General features: G+C 32.7%; 1 pseudogene; it reads left to right on the top strand.

Annotated features, from left to right (window-relative positions):
• The first annotated feature begins 640 nt into the window (after positions 1-640).
• Positions 641-18901, top strand: part of LOC127541442 (60S ribosomal protein L6-like) — a 35931-nt pseudogene continuing 17670 nt past the window's right edge.

The raw sequence follows: 18901 nt of genomic DNA, 5'->3' as shown, positions 1-18901 counted from the left end.
AATGATATTCTGAGGTAGAGCCAAGAAGAATCTAGAGGTAAATTAGAAAATTAATAAAGAAGGGAAAAGGAAGAATTACTTTTAGCTAGTCTAATTTTAGGAACACATAAATGAAAGAGGAAAACTAAAACTATACATTTTTACTACTAGGCAAAAAATAATTCTATCCATGTGTAATATAATGTGATTTAACACAATTGATCTTGCTAATTTAAAATAACATTTAAGCTTTTAGACAATAAGAGAAAGTATCTCCCCTCCAGCAGAATAAACTTATAGAAAGTAAAAGAAATAAATTGTGTCTCTTCAAGAAGAATTTGAAAATAAGGACTGAAAGAGTATATCTTGTAAATACATACAAGTAAATTCATACAAGATCAAATTTAAATTTTTATATTGGTAATCTAATATTTAGCAATTTTGCTCATTTTAATGAACACATATGTCTAGATATATAGAATGGTGTATATGTGGTATATATGGTATATAGCTTTTTAGTATATGTGTGTTTGCATATGTGTATGTATATACACGTGCACACATGATTGAGGGATCATTCATGCTAATGATATCAAAGATTCATTTAATATAATATTGCTAGCTAAAATATCAAGAAAAGAAAAATAGGGGTGGATTCAAGATGGCAGAGTGTAAACAGGTCTTTGAGCACATTCTGGCTTCACTCAGATTAACACCAGATCAAGCCCCTGGACAGGTTTGATATTTGTAGTGTAACAAATTTCCAGCAAAAAATATTTTTAGAAGAAATTCAGGAAAGGTGTGTCTCAATCAGGCAGGGGGCATTGCAAACCAGCTCAGGCAAAGCATAGGGATCCAAGGTTGAGAGGGTTAACTCTGGAGGAATCTAGTAGAAGGCTCATAGCCAAATTACTGTAGCTTTTACTACTCTGTCCTAGTTCAGAAGCTCATGGATCAGCATACTAGATGTGAGACTTCCAACATAACTACAGAAAACAAATAATGAGCCCCTAAACTCCAACACAACAAGTGAGATTTGACCTCTCCTACCAACCAGGAAGAGGAAGCCAGTAGCACAGGTGCCAGAGTCACTTGAAGCCACTGTAGAGGAAGCTTGGGACAATCTTCCCTTTGGCCTAAGAGCAGATCTCAACCTTTAAAAATGAGGAAAAGAGCAAAAAAGAGCTCTAACCATGGAAAACTTTTATGAAGACAGAGAAGAGACCTCAAACCCCAGAACGCTAAAGACAAAACATCTCCAAATGAAGCCCTAAAGGGTGATATATGTTGTCCTTCATCTCATGAGGCCCTCTTGGAAGAACTCAAAAAGGATCTTTTTTGGGAGAGGGGAGTGATTTTTATATTTTTGTAATTTTTATTTTATTTTATTTTTTTATTTATTGAAGTTTTATTTTCAAAACATATGTAACAATATATTTTTTTCAACATTGTACCTTGAAAAACTTTGTGGTTCAATTTTACCCCCTTCCCCCACCCTTCCCCTTGATGACATGTAATCTAGTATATGTTAAACATGGTAAAAAATATGTGTTAAATACAATATAGGCATAAATATACAATTAACCTTGCTGTACAAGAAAAATCAGATAAAAAAGTTTAAAAAATGAGAAAAAAATAAAATTCAAGTAAACCAAAACAAAATAAAGTGAAAATGCTTTGTTGTAATCCAACCTCAGTTCCAACACTTCACTTTCTGGATATATCATCACAAGGTCATTGGAATGGACTTAAATCATCTCATTGTTGAAAAGATTTACATCCATCAGAATTGATCATCATATAATCTTGTTGCCATGTATAATAATCTCCTGGTTCTGCTCATTTCACTAGCATCAGTTCATGTAAGTCTCTCCAGATCTCTCTAAAATCATCCTGCTTATAGAATAATAATATTCCATAACATTCATATACCATAACTTATTCAGCCACTCTTCAACTGATGGGCATCCGCTCAGTTTCCTGTTTCTTGCTGATACAAAAAGGACTGCCACTAACATATTTTAGCATATGTGTGTCCCATTCCTCCCTTTAAGCTATCTTTTATAAGCCCAGTAGAAACATTGCTGGATCAAAGGGTATGAACCGTTTGATAACTCTTCAGACATAGTTCCAAATTGCTTTCCAGAATGATTGGATCTGTTCACAATTCCACCACAATGTACTAGTGTTTCACTAGTTTCCCACATCCCCTCCAACATTTGTAATTATCTCTTCCTGTCATCTTAGACAGCCTGAGAGGTATGTAGTGATATCTCAGAATTGTCTTAATTTTCATTTCTCTGATTCAAAAAGGATCTTAAAAGAGAGTTAGAAGAAAAATGGGGAAAGGAGAGCACTGGAAAAGAATACACAGAAATTGAAGAAAATAATTCCTTAAAAAATAGTTTTGTACTATGGAAAAAGAAAACAACTTTCTTGAAAAGCAGAATTTGTGAAATGGGTGGGGTGGGGGAGAGAAGCTCAATTGGTCAAATGCAAAAGGAGATAAAAAAGCTAACTGAAGAAAATAATTCACTGAAAATTAGTATTGAACAAATTAAAATGAGTGACTCAAAGAGACATCAAAATCAATTTTAAAAAATCATAAAAATAAAAAATAGAAGAAAATATAAAATACTTTATGGGAAAAGCAATACACCTGGAAAACAGGTCCAGGAGAGACAATCTAAGAATTATAGAACTACCCAAAATGCATGATGAAAAGTAAAGAGCTTAGAAAACATACCTTCAAGAAATCATCAAGGAAAATTGCTCTGAGGTCTTATAACTAAGGGGGTAAAATAACCATTGAAAGAACTGACCAATTACCTCCTGAAAGAGACTGTAAAATGAAAACTACAAGAAATATTGTAGCTAAATTCCAGCATTATCAGATCAAGAAGAAAATACTGCAAGCAGCCAGAAAGAAACAATTCGAATATAAAGGAGCCACAATCAGCATTCATTTTAAAAAGATCACACACAATATACAAAGAGCCTGTGATATGATATTCCAGAAGGCAAAGGAGCTTGGACTGGAGACAAGATCAATTATTTAAGAAAATCAATCATAGTCTTTCATGGAAAATGATGGACATTTAATGAAAAAGGTAATTTTCATTTATTATTGATGAAGAGACCAGTGCTGAACAGAAATTTTTATCTTCAAATACTGAAATAAAGAGAAATATAAAAAGTTAAAAAGGGGAGAAAAATGTATATTTTTAAAGATTAAAATATTTATGGGAATATACATGGTAAGATGATATATTTGACTTTTGAGAACTGTATGTTTGTTAGGTGTATACTCAGAGAATATAAGTATAATTTGACTTTACTGTAATGACAAAGGAAAATGGATGGGAAAAGGATTGTACTAAAAGAACAGGGGAAGGGAGGCCAAGTGTGGTAAATTACATCACATGAAGATGCAAAAAAAAATAGATCTATTACAATTGAAGGAAAGAAGGGAGGGAGAGGAACATTATGTGAACTTTAATCTCATCCAATTTAGCTCAAAGAGAGAAGATCAAATATATTTGGTTTGATATGGAAACTTGCTTCATTCACTTGGGAAGTAAGAGGAGAAAGGGGAAAGGGAGAACAGAGTAGAAGTGAAAGGGGTGAGGAGCTGTAATAGGGGAGGGCAGATGAAGGGGTCAGAAGCAAAAGACTGGTGAGGAGGGAAAAGAGGAAAGGAAAAAGTATAACTTAGAGAAAATAAGATAACAGGAAATGAAGAGGTAGTAATTTTAACTGTGAATGAATTCTCTCATAAAATGGAAGTTGATAGCAGACTGGATTGAAAGTCAAAACCCTACAATATGGTTTGTTTTGTTTTGTTTTGTTTTTTTTTAAATAAATGCATTTAAAGCAGAGGGATAGATACAGAGTAACGATAAAAGTCTGGAGCAAAATCTATTATGCTGCATCTGAAATAAAAAAGCAGGGTTAGTGATCCTGATCCCAGATTTAATAAAATCTAATCCTAAAGAACAAGTGAAAGAACAAATCATAGAGACAATCAATAATTTCATCCCAAAGAATGAGAATAATGAGACAACACAGCAAAATTTATGGGATGCAGCTAAAGCAGTACTAAGAGGAAATTTTATATCTCTAGGGGCTTACTTGCATAAAATAGAGAAAGGGAAGATCAATGAAATGGTCATGAAACTCAAAAAGCTTGAAAAAGAAAAGAAATGAAAAACCCTCAATTAGATACAAAATTTGAAATTCTGAAAATAAAAAGGGAGATAAAAAACAAAGAGTTGATTTTATGAAAAATCAACAACATAGATAGAACTTTAGTATATTTGACTAGAAAAAGGAAAGAAGAAAATCAAATTGTTAGTATCAAAAATGTAAAGGGTAAATTTTCCACCAATGAAAAGGAAATTAGAGCTATAATTATGAAATATTTTGTTCAACTGTATACCAATAAATCTGATAATCTAAATGAGAAAAATGAATACCTACAAAATTATAGATTGGCCATATTAAGAGAAAAGGAAATAAATTACTTAAATAGTCCCATTTTAGAAAAAAAATTTGAATAAGCTATTAATCAAATCCCTTAGGAAAAAACTCCAAGACCACATGGATTTACAAATGAATTCCACCACACTTTTAAAGAACAATTAATCAAACCTTTAAAGAACAATTTATTCCAATATTATGAAAACTATTTACAAAATTAGGGAAGAGGAGGCAGAGCCAAGATGGCAGAGAGTAGACAGATCTTTAGCTGAGCTCTCTCTGGCATTCCTCAGATCAATACCATACCAAGGCTCTGAATGAGTTTGGAGTGACAAAATGCAAAAATATTTGGCGTGCAATAAATTTCCAGCAGCAGATATTTTGGAAGACCTTCAGGAATGTTTTATTTCAATTGAGCAGGAGGAAGAGAGAAGAGGGGGCAGAGAGGTAGTCAAGTGGAGGTGTAACACAGGGACTCAGAATGGTATGGCGTCTGTGGGCCTGGAAATCTACTGAGAAGCTCTTAGCCAAAATACAGTAATGTTGGCTGCAAGCAAATGGATCAACAGATTGCCTGTGAAACATCCAACGAAATATAAAAGGCAAATAGTGAGCCTCTGAATGCCAGATTAACACAAGAATTGGCCATACCTACCCACCCTAGAAAGGAAGGAAGTAGCACAGGCCTCAGCATGAAGTTGCTATTGCCTGTAGAGGAAGGAATAAACTGTTTTTCTTTTTAAAACACAAAAATATCAAAATAAAAAGCAGAAAGGCAGAAATAGTAAATGTATTTTCCTCATTTCATGATGCAATAAAGATTACATGCAATAAAAGGCCAGGGAAAAATAGACAAAACATTAATTGGAAACTAAATATTCTAATCCTAAAGAGTGAACAAATGAAACAAGAGATCATAGACACAATCAGTTTCATCCAAAAAAATGACAATACTGGACTTCTGGCCAAGATGCTGGAGAGGAGGCACACATCTACTTAAGCTCTGCATTTCCTCTCAGAATTTATTTCATGACAAGCCTCAGAATTAGTGCTTGACTGAAAAAAAAAAAACAAAAAAACAACCCACAAATAATTACCAAGAGAAGACATCCTTGAAATTTGCGAGAAAAGGTCTGTTTTTGCTCGAGGTCAGGGACAGTTTTAGATTGGGTACAGGCTGAGGGCAGGTAGCATCAGCAAGAACATGGCAGGCAGCTCACAGCGGAGCAGAGCTGGGGTGTGATCTCAGCCGTCTCTGCGGGGAAAGCTTTACTATAGTATTGGATACTTTGCCCTGGCAGCAAGCTAGTAGACAAACAGAAAAGCTAAAATTACAGGGGGTGAAGACTATAACCCTGAAAAGCTAGGGTCTCTTGGGACTTAGTCACACACACACACACACACACACACACACACGCACACACACACGGTTTCAGCATGCTCTCAGAGTGTCAGAGCACAGACACAGCACAGCCATAGCTGTCCAGCTAGTGCCTCACTGCTGCCCCCCACCCCAGTCTGTAGAGAAAGTTCGGTAACACCATCCAACCCCTCAAAAAAAAAGTAGATTGCATTTTGTTGTTGTTGTTGTTGTTGTTTTTTGCTAGTTTGTCTTTAATTTTTCTCTGACAAAATGAGCAAAAAATTTAAATGGACTTTAACCCTTGATAGCTTCTATATGGATAGAGAACAGTAAACCTGAGGAGACTAAAAACAGACTGTCTCCAGATGAATCCCCAAAGGAGGATATGATCTGGTCCTCAATACAAAAAAAAAATCATAGAAAAAATTAAAAGGGCTCTCACAAGAGAGCTAGAAGAAAAGTGGGAAAAAGAAAGGGAAGCTTGGCAGCAGAGTCTGGATAAGTCAACCCACTCATTTAAAGATAGAGTGGATAAAAAAATCACATCATAGAAAAAAAACAGAATTAGTGAACTGGAAAAAGAAAATAGCTCTCTAAAAAATACAATTGGTGAAATGGAAAAAAAATTCCATAGAACAAAACAACTCACTTAAAAACTCAATTATACAATTAAAAAAAGATGTAAAAAAAGTAAGTGAAGAAAATATTTCATTGAAAATCAGAATCAAACAAATGGAATTGAATGACGCAAGGAGATACCAAGAATCAGTCAAGCAAAACCAAAAAAATGAAACAATGGAAAAAAAAATGTGAAATATTCTTGGGAAAACAACAGACCTGGAAAATACATCTAGGAGAGCCAATCTGAGAATTATTGGACTCCCTGAAAAATATGATGAAAAAAAATGCATGGATATTATTTTCCAGGAAATTATCAAAGAGAGCTGCCCAGAAGTTATAGAAACAGAGGGTAAAATAGAAATTGAAAAAATTCATTGATCACCTATTGAAAGAGACTCTAAAATCAAAACACCAAGAAATATAGTGGCCAAAGTCCAGAACTATCAGACAAAGAAAAAAATATTGCAAGCTGCTAGAAAAAATCAATTCAAATATAGAGGAGCCACAATAAGGTTTACTCAAGACCAGGCAGCATCCAAATAAAAGGATTGAAGGACCTGAAATATGATATTCCAAAAGGCTAAGGAACTTAGTATGCAACCAACAATAACTTACCCAGCCAAAATGAGCATCTTTTTCCAGGGAAGAAGAAAGTCAATAAAATAAGCAAATTTCACCTATTTTTGATGAGAAAAACAGAACTTAACAAAAAGTTTAATCTTACAAATATAGAACACAAGAGAAACCTTAAAAGGTAAAAAGAAATCTTGGGAACTATATTTCTGTTATAAAGATATATAAAGAATATATTTATACCTTGTTCTCAAAACTAGAGGTGGAAAGGAAATTGTACCAGAAAAAGGGTAAAGTGGAGCTACTATATCTCACAAAGAGGCAAAGGATACCTATTATATCTGAGAGAAAGAATGGAGGGGGATGAATATAGTATGAATCTTACTGCCATAAGAATTGGCATAAAGAGAAAAATGTTAGACATATTCGATTTATGGTGAAACTTTTCGCACCTCATTGAAAAGTGGGAAGGGAAAAGTGAAAAGGGAAGGAATATGCTAAGCAGAAGGGAATACAGAAATTCTGAGGAAAAGGAGTAAGACAGGGGGAGGAACTCTTACGTGGGGGGAGGGATACTAAAAAGGGAGGGCTGTGAGAAGCAAGTGGTGCTCACAAGCTTAATACTGGGAAGGAGGGGAAGGGGGAAAGAAGGGAGAAAAGCATAAACAGGGGTTAACAAGATGGCAAGTAATACAGAATTGGTCATTTTAAACATAAATGTGAATGGGGCAAACTCCCTCATAAAGAGGAAGCGGTTAGCAGAAAGGATTAAAAGCCAGAATCCTACAATGTATTGTTTACAGGAAACACACCTGAAGCAGGGAGATACATACAGAGTAAAAGTAAAAGCTTGGAGCAGAATACTATATTTCAGGTGAAGTCAAAAAAGCAGGGGTAGCCATCCTGATGTCAGATCAAGTAAAAGCAAAAATTGATTTAATTAAAAGAGAAGGGGAAGAGAAATATATCTTGCTAAAGGGTAGCATAGATAATGAAGCAATATCAATATTAAGCATATATGCACCAAGTGGTGTAGCATCTAAATTCTTAAAAGAGAAATTAAGAGAGTTACAACAAGAATTAGGCAGCAAAGCTATAGTAGTGGGAGATCTCAACCTTGCACTCTCAGAATTAGATAAATCAAGCCACAAAATAAATAAAAAAGAAGTCAAAGAGGTAAATAGAATACTACAAAATTTAGATATGATAGATCTCTAGAGAAAACTGAATGGAGACCAAAAGGAGTATACTTTCTTCAACTTGCACAAAAATTGACCATATATTAGGACATAAAGACCTCAAAATTAAATGCAGGAAGGCAGAAATAGTAAATGCTTTCTTTTCAGATCATGATGCAATAAAAACTACATTCAACAAAAAAGGGATAAAAAGACCAAAAAGTAATTTGAAACTAAATAATCTCATCTTAAAGAATGATTGAGTGAAACAGCAAATCATAGACATAATTAATAACTTCACCCAAGAAAATGACAATAATGAGACATCATACTAAAATGTGTGGGATGCAGCCAAAGCAGTAATAAAGGGAAATTTCATCTCTCTAAAGGCTTACTTGCATAAAATAGAGAAAGAGAAGATCAATGAATTGGGCTTGCAACTAAAAATGCTAGAAAAGGAGCACGTTAAAAACTCCCAGTCAAACACTAAACTTGAAATTCCAAAAATAAAAGGAGAGATCAATAAAATTGAAAGTAAAAAAAAAAAACAAAACTATTGAATTAATTAATAAAACTAAGAATTGGTTCCATGAAAAAAATAACAAAATTGACAAACCCTTAGTAAATCTGATTTAAAAAAGGAAAGCGGAAAATCAAATTGTTAGCCGTAATAATGAAAAGGGAGAACTTCCCACCAATGAAGAGAAAATTAGGAGTTACTTTGCCCAACTTTATGCCAATCAATTCAAGAACTTAAATGAAATGGAAGAATACCTTCAAAAATATAGCTTGCCCAGATTCACAGAGGAAGAAGTAAATAGACTAAACAGTCCCATTTTAGAAAAAGAAATAGAACAAGCTATTAACCAACTCCCTAAGAAAAAATCCCCAGGACCAGATGGATTTACATGTGAATTATACCAAACATTTAAAGACCATTTAACTCAAATGCTATATAAACTATTTGAAAAAATAAGGATTGAAGGAGTCCTACCAAATTCTTTTTTGTGACACAGACATGGTACTGATAACTAAACCAGGTAGGTTGAAATTAGGAAAGAAAATTATAGACCAATCTCCCTAATGAATACTGATGCTAAAATCTTAAATAAAATTTTAGCAAAAAGATTACAGAAAATCATCCCCAGGATAATACACTATGACCAAGTAGAATTTATACCAGGAATTCAGGGCAGGTTCAATATTAGGGAAAGTATTAACATAATTGACTATATCAATAACCAAACTAACAAAAACCATATGATCATCTCAATAGATGCAGAAAAAGCATTTGATAAAATCCAACATCCATTCCTTATAAAAACACTTGAGAGGATAGGAATAAATGGACTTTTCCTTAAAATAGTCAGGAGCATATATTTAGCACCATCAGTAAGCATTATATGCAATGGGGAAAAACTGGAACCTTTCCCAGTATAATCAGGAGTGAAACAAGGTTGACCACTATCACCATTATTATTCAATATTGTATTAGAAATGCTAGTCTAGGCAATAAGAATCAAGAAAGAGATTAAAGGAATTAGAGTAGGTAATGAGGAAACCAAACTATCACTCTTTGCGAGTGATATAATGTTATACTTAGAGAACCCTGGAGATTCTACTCAAAAGCTATTAGAAATAATTTATACCTTTAGCAAAGTTGAAGGATACAAAATAAATCCATATAAATCCTTAGCATTTTTATTCATCACCAACAAAATCCAACAGCAAGAGATACAAAGAGAAATTCCATTCAAAATAACTGTCAATACCATAAAATATTTGGGAATCTATCTAGCAAAGGAAAGTCAGGAATTATATGAGCAAAATTACAAAACACTTTCCACACAAATAAAGTCAGATTTAAATAATTGGAAAAATATTTAGTGCTCTTGGATAGGCCGAGTGAATATAATAAAGATGACAATATTCCCTAAACTAATCTATTTATTTAGTGCTATACCAATCAGACTCCCAAGAAAATATTTCAATGATCTAGAAAAAATAACAACAAAATTCATATGGAAGAACAAAAGGTCGAGATTCTCAAGGGAATTAATGGGAAAAAAATCAAATAAATGTGGCCTAGCTGTACCTGATATAAAAATATATTATAAAGCAGCAGTCACCAAAACCATTTAGTTTTGGCTAAGAAATAGATTAGTTGATCAGTGGAATAGATTAGATTCACAAGACAAAATAGTCAATAATTATAGCAATTTAGTGTTTGACAAACCCAAAGATCACAACTTTGGGGATAAGAATTCATTATTTGACAAAAAATGCTGGGAAAACTGGAAATTAGTATGGCAAAAATTAGGCATGGACCCACACTTAACACCATACACCAAGATAAGATCAAAATGGGTCCATGATCTAGGCATAAAGAACGAGATTATAAATAAATTAGAGGAGCATAGCATAGTTTATCTCTCAGACTTGTGGAGGAGGAAGAAATTTGTGACCATAGATGAACTAGAAATCATTATTGATCACTAAATAGAAAATTTTGATTATATCAAATTAAAAACCCTTTGTATAAACAAAACTATTGCAAACAAGATTAGAAGGGAAGCAACAAACTGGAAAAACATTTTCACAGTTAAAGGTTCTGATAAAGGCCTCATTTCCAAAATATATAGAGAATTGACTCTAATTTATAAAAAATCAAGCCATTCTCCAATTGATAAATGGTCAAAGAATATGAACAGAAAATTTTCAGAAGATGAAATTGAAACTATTTGCACTCATATGAAAGTATTCCAAATCACTATTGATCAGAGAAATGCAAATTAAGACAACTCTGAGATACCACCACAAACCTGTCAGATTGGCTAAGATGACAGAAAAAAATAATGATGAATGTTGGAGGGGATGCAGGAAAACTGGGACACTGGTGGAGTTGTGAATGAATCCAATCATTCTGGAGAGCAATCTGGAATTGTGCCCAAAAGTTATCAAACTGTGCAAATCCTTTGTTCCAGCAGTGCTACTACTGGGCTTATAGCCCAAAGAAATACTAAAGAAGGGAAAGGGACCTGTATATGCCAAAATGTTTGTGGCAGCCCTGTTTGTAGTGACTAGAAACAGGAAAATGAATGCATGCCCATCAATTGGAGAATGGCTGGGTAAATTGTGGTATATGAATGTTATGGAATATTATTGTTCTGTAAGAAATGATCAGCAGGATGAATACAGAGATACTTGGAGAGACTTACATGAACTGAAGCTAAATGAAATGAGCACAACTAGGAGATTATTATATACTTCAACAACGATACAGTATGAGGGTGTATTCTGATGGAAATAGATTTCTTCAACAAAGAGAAGATCCAAAACACGGTTTCAATTGATCAATGATGGACAGAAGTAGCTACATCCAAAGAAAGAACACTGTGAAATGAATGTAAACTGTTTGCATTTTTGTTTTTCTTCCTGGGTTATTTTTACCTTTTGGATCCAATTCTTCCAGTGCAACAAGAGAACTGTTGAGTTCTGCACACAGATATTGTATCTAGGATATACTGTGATATATTTAACATGTATATGATTGCTTGCCATCTTGGGGAGGAGGTGGAGGAAGGGAGGAGAAAAGTTGGAACAGAAGTGAGTGCAAGGGATAATGTTGTAAAAAATTACCCAGGCATGGATTCTGTCAATAAAAAGTTATAGTTATTAAAAAAAAAGGAGAAGAAGAAAAAAGAAAATGACAATATTGAGAAAATGTACTAAAATTTATGGGATGCATATTCATAACATAGAGAAAGAAAAGAACAATAAATTGGCCATGCAGCTAAAAAAGCTAGAAAAAAGGACAAATTAAAAACTTCCAATTAAATGCCAAATTTGAAATTCTGAAAATAAAAGGAAAGATCAATAAAATTGAAAGTAAGAAAACTATTGATTTAATAAACAAATGAAAGTTAACTTTCTAAAAAACAACAACAAAATAGATAAACCTGTAGTTAATTTTGTCAGAAAAAAAGAAAGCAGAAAATATTTTTTGTATCAAAAATTAAAAGGCAAAATTTTCACCAATGAAATGAAATTAGAGCAATAATTAGGACCTATTTTGCCCATCTATATGCCTATGAATGTGTTAATCTAATTGAAATGGAATAATTCTTACAAATATAGATTGCCCAGATTAACAGAAGAGGAAATAAATTACTTAAATTGTCCCATTTTAGGAAAAGAAATTAAACAAGCTATTAATCAACTTCTTAAAAAAAAAATCTCTAGGGCCAGTTGAATTTACCTATGAATTCTATCAAACATTTAAAAACAATTCTAATATATATATGTGTACATACACATACATATATTAGGTAAAGAAGGACTTCTACCAAATTCCTTTTATGACAAAGATATGGTACTGATACCTAAACCAGGTAGGGTCAAAACAGAGAAAGAAAAAAAATATATAACACTTTGTCTAATTAATATCAATGCAACCATTCTAGAGAGCAATTTGTAACTATGCCCAATAGTCTTATCAAACTGTGTATATCCTTTGATCCAGCAGTGTTTCTATTGGGCCTGTATCCCAAAGAGGTCATAAAAAAGAGAAAAAGACTCACATGTGCAAAATATTTGTAGATGTAGTGGCAAGGAACTGGAAAATGAATAGATGGCCATCATTTGGAGAATGACTGAATATGTTAGGGTATATCAATGTAATGGAATATTATTGTTCTATAAGAAAAAATCAGCAGGATGATTTCAGAAAGGCCTGGAGAGACTTATGTGAACTGATCCTAAGTGAGTAGAACCAAAAAAAATATATTCAAAAACACAACAAGATTATGTAATAATCAATTTTGATGGATGTGACTCTTTTCAACAATGAGGTGATTCAGGTCAATTCCAATAGACATGTGATTGAGAGAGCCATCTGTATCCAGAAAGGGTACTGTTGGGACTGAATGTGGATCTCAGTGTACTTTTTTCACATTGTTTGTCATTGCTTGCTTGCTTTTTGTTGCTGTTGTTATTGTTATTGTTGTTATTGCTGTTGTTTTTCCTGGAAAGAGTGAGGCCAGATATTATCACATCACAAAAAAAGTAATCAAAACTACGTTGTACAGTATAAAAAGTGGGGAATGAAAAGACTGATAGATTCAATGTACTGCATTGTCCAAATATAGAAATAAACACATATAGTATCTCATGTTGAGAGATGGATGCTTTCTTCATCAATAACTACATGAAAACAGATGGAACATGAAGCTGGATTTAGAATTAAACACCTTTAGTTCAAATCTCATCTCTCCTACAAGCTATGTGACTTAGGGCAAGTTATCGCCTTCCAGTTACCTCAGTTGTAAAATGAAGTATTGGAGTGAAGAGCACATGTGAACTAGCTAAGAGCCTAGTCCTTTCTTCTCTATGTCTCCCTGTATGGAAAGTGTGATTTCATTTCATAACATATTCCAAGGGATTAAATTTGAGTCAATTCTCTATATATTTTAAGAAATGAGGCCTTTATCAGAACCCTAAAGTGTAAAACTAATTTCCCAATTTATTGCTTTCTTTCTGATCTAGTCTGCATTCATTTTGTTTATACAAAAACTTTTTACCTCAATATAATCAAAATTATCTATCTGGTGTTTAATTATGAGTTCCAGTTTTTCTTTGGACACAAATTATTTCCTTCTCCACAGATCTGAGAGGTAAACTATCCTATGTTCTTCTAATGTGCTTATAGTATGACTCTTTTTTTTTTTTTTAAATATTTATTTATTTATTTTTATTTCATAGCTTTTTATTTACAAGTTTTATTTACAATTTACAAGTAAAAATTACAAGTAATTTTACAATATTGACAATTGCCAAACCTTTTGTTCCAATTTTTCCCCTCCTTCTCCCCACCTCCTCCTCTAGATGGCAGGATGACGAGTAGATATTAAATATATTAGAGTATAAATTAGATACACAATAAGTATACATGACCAAACTTATTTTGCTGTACAAAAAGAATCAGACTCTGAAATATTGTACAATTAGTCTGTGAAGGAAATCCAAAATGCAGGCAGGCAAAAATATAGGGATTGGGAATTTGATGTAATGGTTCTTAGTTACATCCCCCAGAGTTCTTTCGCTGGGCATAGCTGGTTCAGTTCATTACTGCTCCATTGGAACTGATTTAGTTCATCTCATTGCTGAATATGGCTAGGTCCATCAGAACTGATATAGTATTGTTTGTTGCAGTATATAATGATCTCCTGGCCCTGTTCGTTCCACTCAGCATCAGTTCGAGTAAGTCTCTCCAGGCCTTTCTGAAATCATCCTGTTGGTCATTTCTTACCAAACAATAATAATATTCCATAATATTCATATACCACAATTTATTCAGCTATTCCACAATTGATGGGCATCTACTCAGTTTCCAGTTTCTGGCCACTACAAAGAGGACTGCCACAAACATCCATGCACAATATAGTATGACTCTTTATGTCCAAATCACGAACCCATTTAGATCTTTTGGTATGGTATTAGGTTTGGGTTGAGCCCTAATTTTTTTCCATACTAGCTTCCAATTTTCCCAGCAGCTTTTGTCAAATAGTGAGTTTTTATCCCAAAAGCTGGGGTCTTTGGATTTGTGAAATACTACATTGCTATAGTTATTTCACTATTTTGTACTGTGATCCTAACTGTGATACTAACAATCATCCTGTTGGACATTTCTTAGAGAAAAATAACATTCCATAACATTCATATACCACAGTTTAATCAGTCATTCTCCAATTGATGGGCATCCATTCAGTTTCCAGTTTCTTGACATTACAAAAAGGGCTGCCACAAACATTTTTGCACATGTGGGTCCCTTTCCCTCCTTTAAGAGCTCCTTGGAATAGAAGCCCAGTAGTAACACTGTTGGGTCAAAGGGTATACACAATTTGATAATTTTTTGAGCATAGTTCCAAATTGCTCTCCAGCATTGTTGGATTCATTCACAGTTCCACCAACAATTGATCAGTATATTGACATTTACTTTGAATGGAATTTCTTTTTGTATCTCTTGCTGTTGGACTTTGTGGTAATATATAAAAATGTTGATGATTTATGTGGATTTATTTTGTATAATGCAACTTTGCTAAAGTGGTGAATTGTTTCTAGTAGTTTTTAAGTTGATCCTCTAGGTTTCTATAAGTATACCATCATATCATCTGCAAAGAGTGATAATTCCTCATGACCTACTAGAATCCTTTCAATCTTTTTTACTTCTCTTATTATCAAAGCTAATATTTCTTTTTTCATTATAGCTTTTTATTTACAAGATATATGCATTTAGTAATACTGCTGGATCAAAGGGTATGCACAGTTTGATAACTTTTTGAGAATAGTATGCACAGTTTGATAACTTTTTGAGCATAGTTCCAAATTGTTCTCTAGAATGGCTGGATGTATTCACAATTCCACCAACAATGTATCAGTGTGCCAGTTTTCCCACATCCCCTCCAACATTTCGCATTATCTTTCCCAGTGATTCTAGCCAATCTGACAGGTGTGTAGTGGTATCTCAGAGTTCTCTTAATTTGAATTTCTCTGATCAATAGTGATTTGGAACACTCTTTCATATGAGTGGTAATAGTTTCAATTTCATCATCTGAAAATTGTCTGTTCATATCCTTTGACCATTTATCAATTGAAGAATGGCTTGATTTCTTATAAATTTGAGTCAATTCTCTATATATTTTGGAAATAAGGCCTTAATCAGAATTTTTGACTATAAAAATGTTTTCCCAGTTTATTGTTTCTCTTCTAATCTTGTCTGCATTAGTTTTGTTTATACAAAAGCTTTTCAATTTGATATAATCAAAATTTTCTATTTTGTAATCTCTAGTTCTTCTTTGGTCATAAATTCCTTCCTCCTCCACAGGTCTGAGAGGTAAACTATCCTATGTTCTTCTAATTTATTTATAATCTCATTCTTTATGCCTAGATCATGAGCCCATTTTACCTTATCTTGGTGTACAGTGTTAAGTGTGGACCAATGCTTAGTTTCTGCCAAAATAATTTCCAATTTCCCCAGTCACTTTTGTCAAACAGTGAATTCTTATCCCAAAAGCTGGGGTCTTTGGGTTTTCAAACACTAGATTATTAAAATTATTGACTATTTTGTCCTTTGAACCTAACCTATTCCACTGATCATATAGTTTATTTCTTAGCCAATACCAAATGGTTTTGGTAAACATTTCTTTATAATATAGTTTTAGATCTGGTACAGCTAAGCCACCTTCATTTGATTTTTTTTTTCATTAGTTCCCTTGAAAGTCTTGACCTTTTGTTGTTCCAGATGAATTCTGTTGTTATTTTTTTCTAAGTCATTAAAATATTTTTTGGGAATCTGATTGGTATAGCACTAAATAAATAGATTAGTTTAGGTAGTATTGTCATCTTTATTATATTTGCTCACCCTATCCAAGAGCACTTAATATTTTTCCAATTGTCTAGATCTGACTTTATTTGTGTGGAAAGTGTTTTGTAGTTTTGCTTATATAGTTCCTGATTTTCCCTTGGCAGAAAATTCCCAAATATTTTATATTATTGGCAGTTACTTTAAATGGAATTTCTCTGTGTAACTCTAACTGTTGGATTTTGTTAGTGATATATAGAATGCTGATGACATATGTGAGTTTATTTTGTATCCTGCAACTTTGCTAAAGATGTGAATAATTTCTAAAAGCTTTTTAGTAGCATCTCTGGGCTTCTCTAAGTATACCATTATATTATCTGCAAAGAGTGATTATTTGGTTTCCTCATTACCTACTCTAATTCCTTTACTCTCTTTATCAAGTCTTATTGCTGAAGCTGGCATTTCTAATACAATATTGAATAATAATGGTGATATTGGGCAACCTTGTTTCACTCATAATCTTATTGGGATGTTCTAGTTTGTCTCTATTACATATGATGTTGCTGATGGTTTTAAATAGATACTACTGATCATATAAGAAAAAGTCTATTTATTCCTATACTCTCTACTGTTTTTAATAGGAATAGGTGTTGGATTTTATCAAATTCTTTTCCTTCATCTATTGAGATGATCCTGTGATTTTTGTTAGATTGGTTATCGATATAGTCAATTATGCTGATAGTTTTCCTAATATTGAACCAGCCCTGCATTCCTTGTGTAAATCCTTCTTGATCATAGATCATAGGGATGACTTTCTGTAATCTCGTTACCAATATTTTATTTAAATTTTTTTATCAATATTTATTAAGAAAATTGGTCTATAGTTTTCTTTCTCTGTTTTCATGCTACCTGGTTTAGCTATCAGTACCATATGTGTGTCACAAAAGGAATTTGGCAGGACTTCTTTCCATATTTTTTCAATTAGTTTATATAGTATTACAATTAATTGTTTTTTGAATGTTTGATAGAATTTACATGTAAATCCATCTGACTCTGGAGATTTTTTCTTAGGGAGTTGATTAATAGTTTGTTCTATTTCTTTTTCTAAAATGGGACTATTTAAATAAATTATTTCCTTTTCTGTTAATCTAGGCAATCTATATTTTTGTAGATATTCCTCCATTTAATTTAGATTATCAAATTTATTGGCATATATTTGAGCAAAATAATTCCTAATTATTGCTCTAATTCTCTCTTCATTGGTGAAAAGTTCTCCCTTTTCATTTTTGAGACTAACAATTTTGACTTTCTTTTTTTCCTTTTTTACATTAACTAAAAGTTTATCTATTTTGTTGTTTTTTTCATAAAACCAACTGTTAGTTTTATTTATTAATTCAATAGTTTTCTTATTTTAAATTTTATTAATCTCCCCTTTTATTTTCAGAGTTTCAAATTTGGTATTTAATTGAGGGTTTTTATGGTCTTTTTCTAGCTTTTTCAGTTGTAACCCCAATTTATTGATCTTCTCTTTCTGTATTTTATACAAGTAAGCATCTAGAGATATAAAATTTCCCCTTATAATAGCTTTGGCTGCATCCCACAAGTTTTGGTATGTTGTCTCACTATTGTCATTCTCTTGGATGAAATTATTGACTATTTCTATGATTTGATGTTTTACCCATTCATTCTTTAGGATTAGATTATTTAATTTCCAATTAACTTTTGGCCTATTTTTCTTGACCTATATTGCATGTGATTGTTTTTTGCTTCATGATCTGAAAAAAATGCATTTATTATTTCTACGTTTAATTTTGAGGTTTTTATGCCCTCATACATGGTCAAATTTTGTATAAGTTCCATGAACCACTGAGAAAAAATGTAAACTCCTTTATTTCTCCATTCAATTTTCTTCAAAGATCTATCATACCTAACTAACTTTTCTAACATTTTTGTTTGCCTCCTTAACTTCTTTTTTATTTATTTTGTGATTCCATTTATCTAGTTCTGATAGAGCAAGGTTGAGATCCCCCACTACTATAGTTTTGCTGTCTATTTCTTCTTGCATCTCTCTTAACTTCTAGTAAAATAAAGTTTCCTTCCTTGTCTTTTTAAATTAGATCTATCTTTGCTTTTATTTGATCTGAGATCAGAATTGCTGCCCCTGTTTTTTTACTTCACCTGAAGCTTAATAGATTCTGTTCCCAGAATCTTTTCTTTACCTTCACTTTGTATATATCACTCTGCTTTAAATGTGTTTCTTGTAAACAACATATTATAGGATTCTAAGCTATTTGCTTTCATTTTATGGGAAAGTTCATACCATTCATAGTTAAAATAACTAATTCTGTG

The sequence above is a fragment of the Antechinus flavipes genome, chromosome 6 (genome assembly GCF_016432865.1).
Source record: "Antechinus flavipes isolate AdamAnt ecotype Samford, QLD, Australia chromosome 6, AdamAnt_v2, whole genome shotgun sequence".
Taxonomy (NCBI): Eukaryota; Metazoa; Chordata; class Mammalia; order Dasyuromorphia; family Dasyuridae; genus Antechinus; species Antechinus flavipes.
This window is presented reverse-complemented; position numbering and strand designations above follow the sequence as displayed.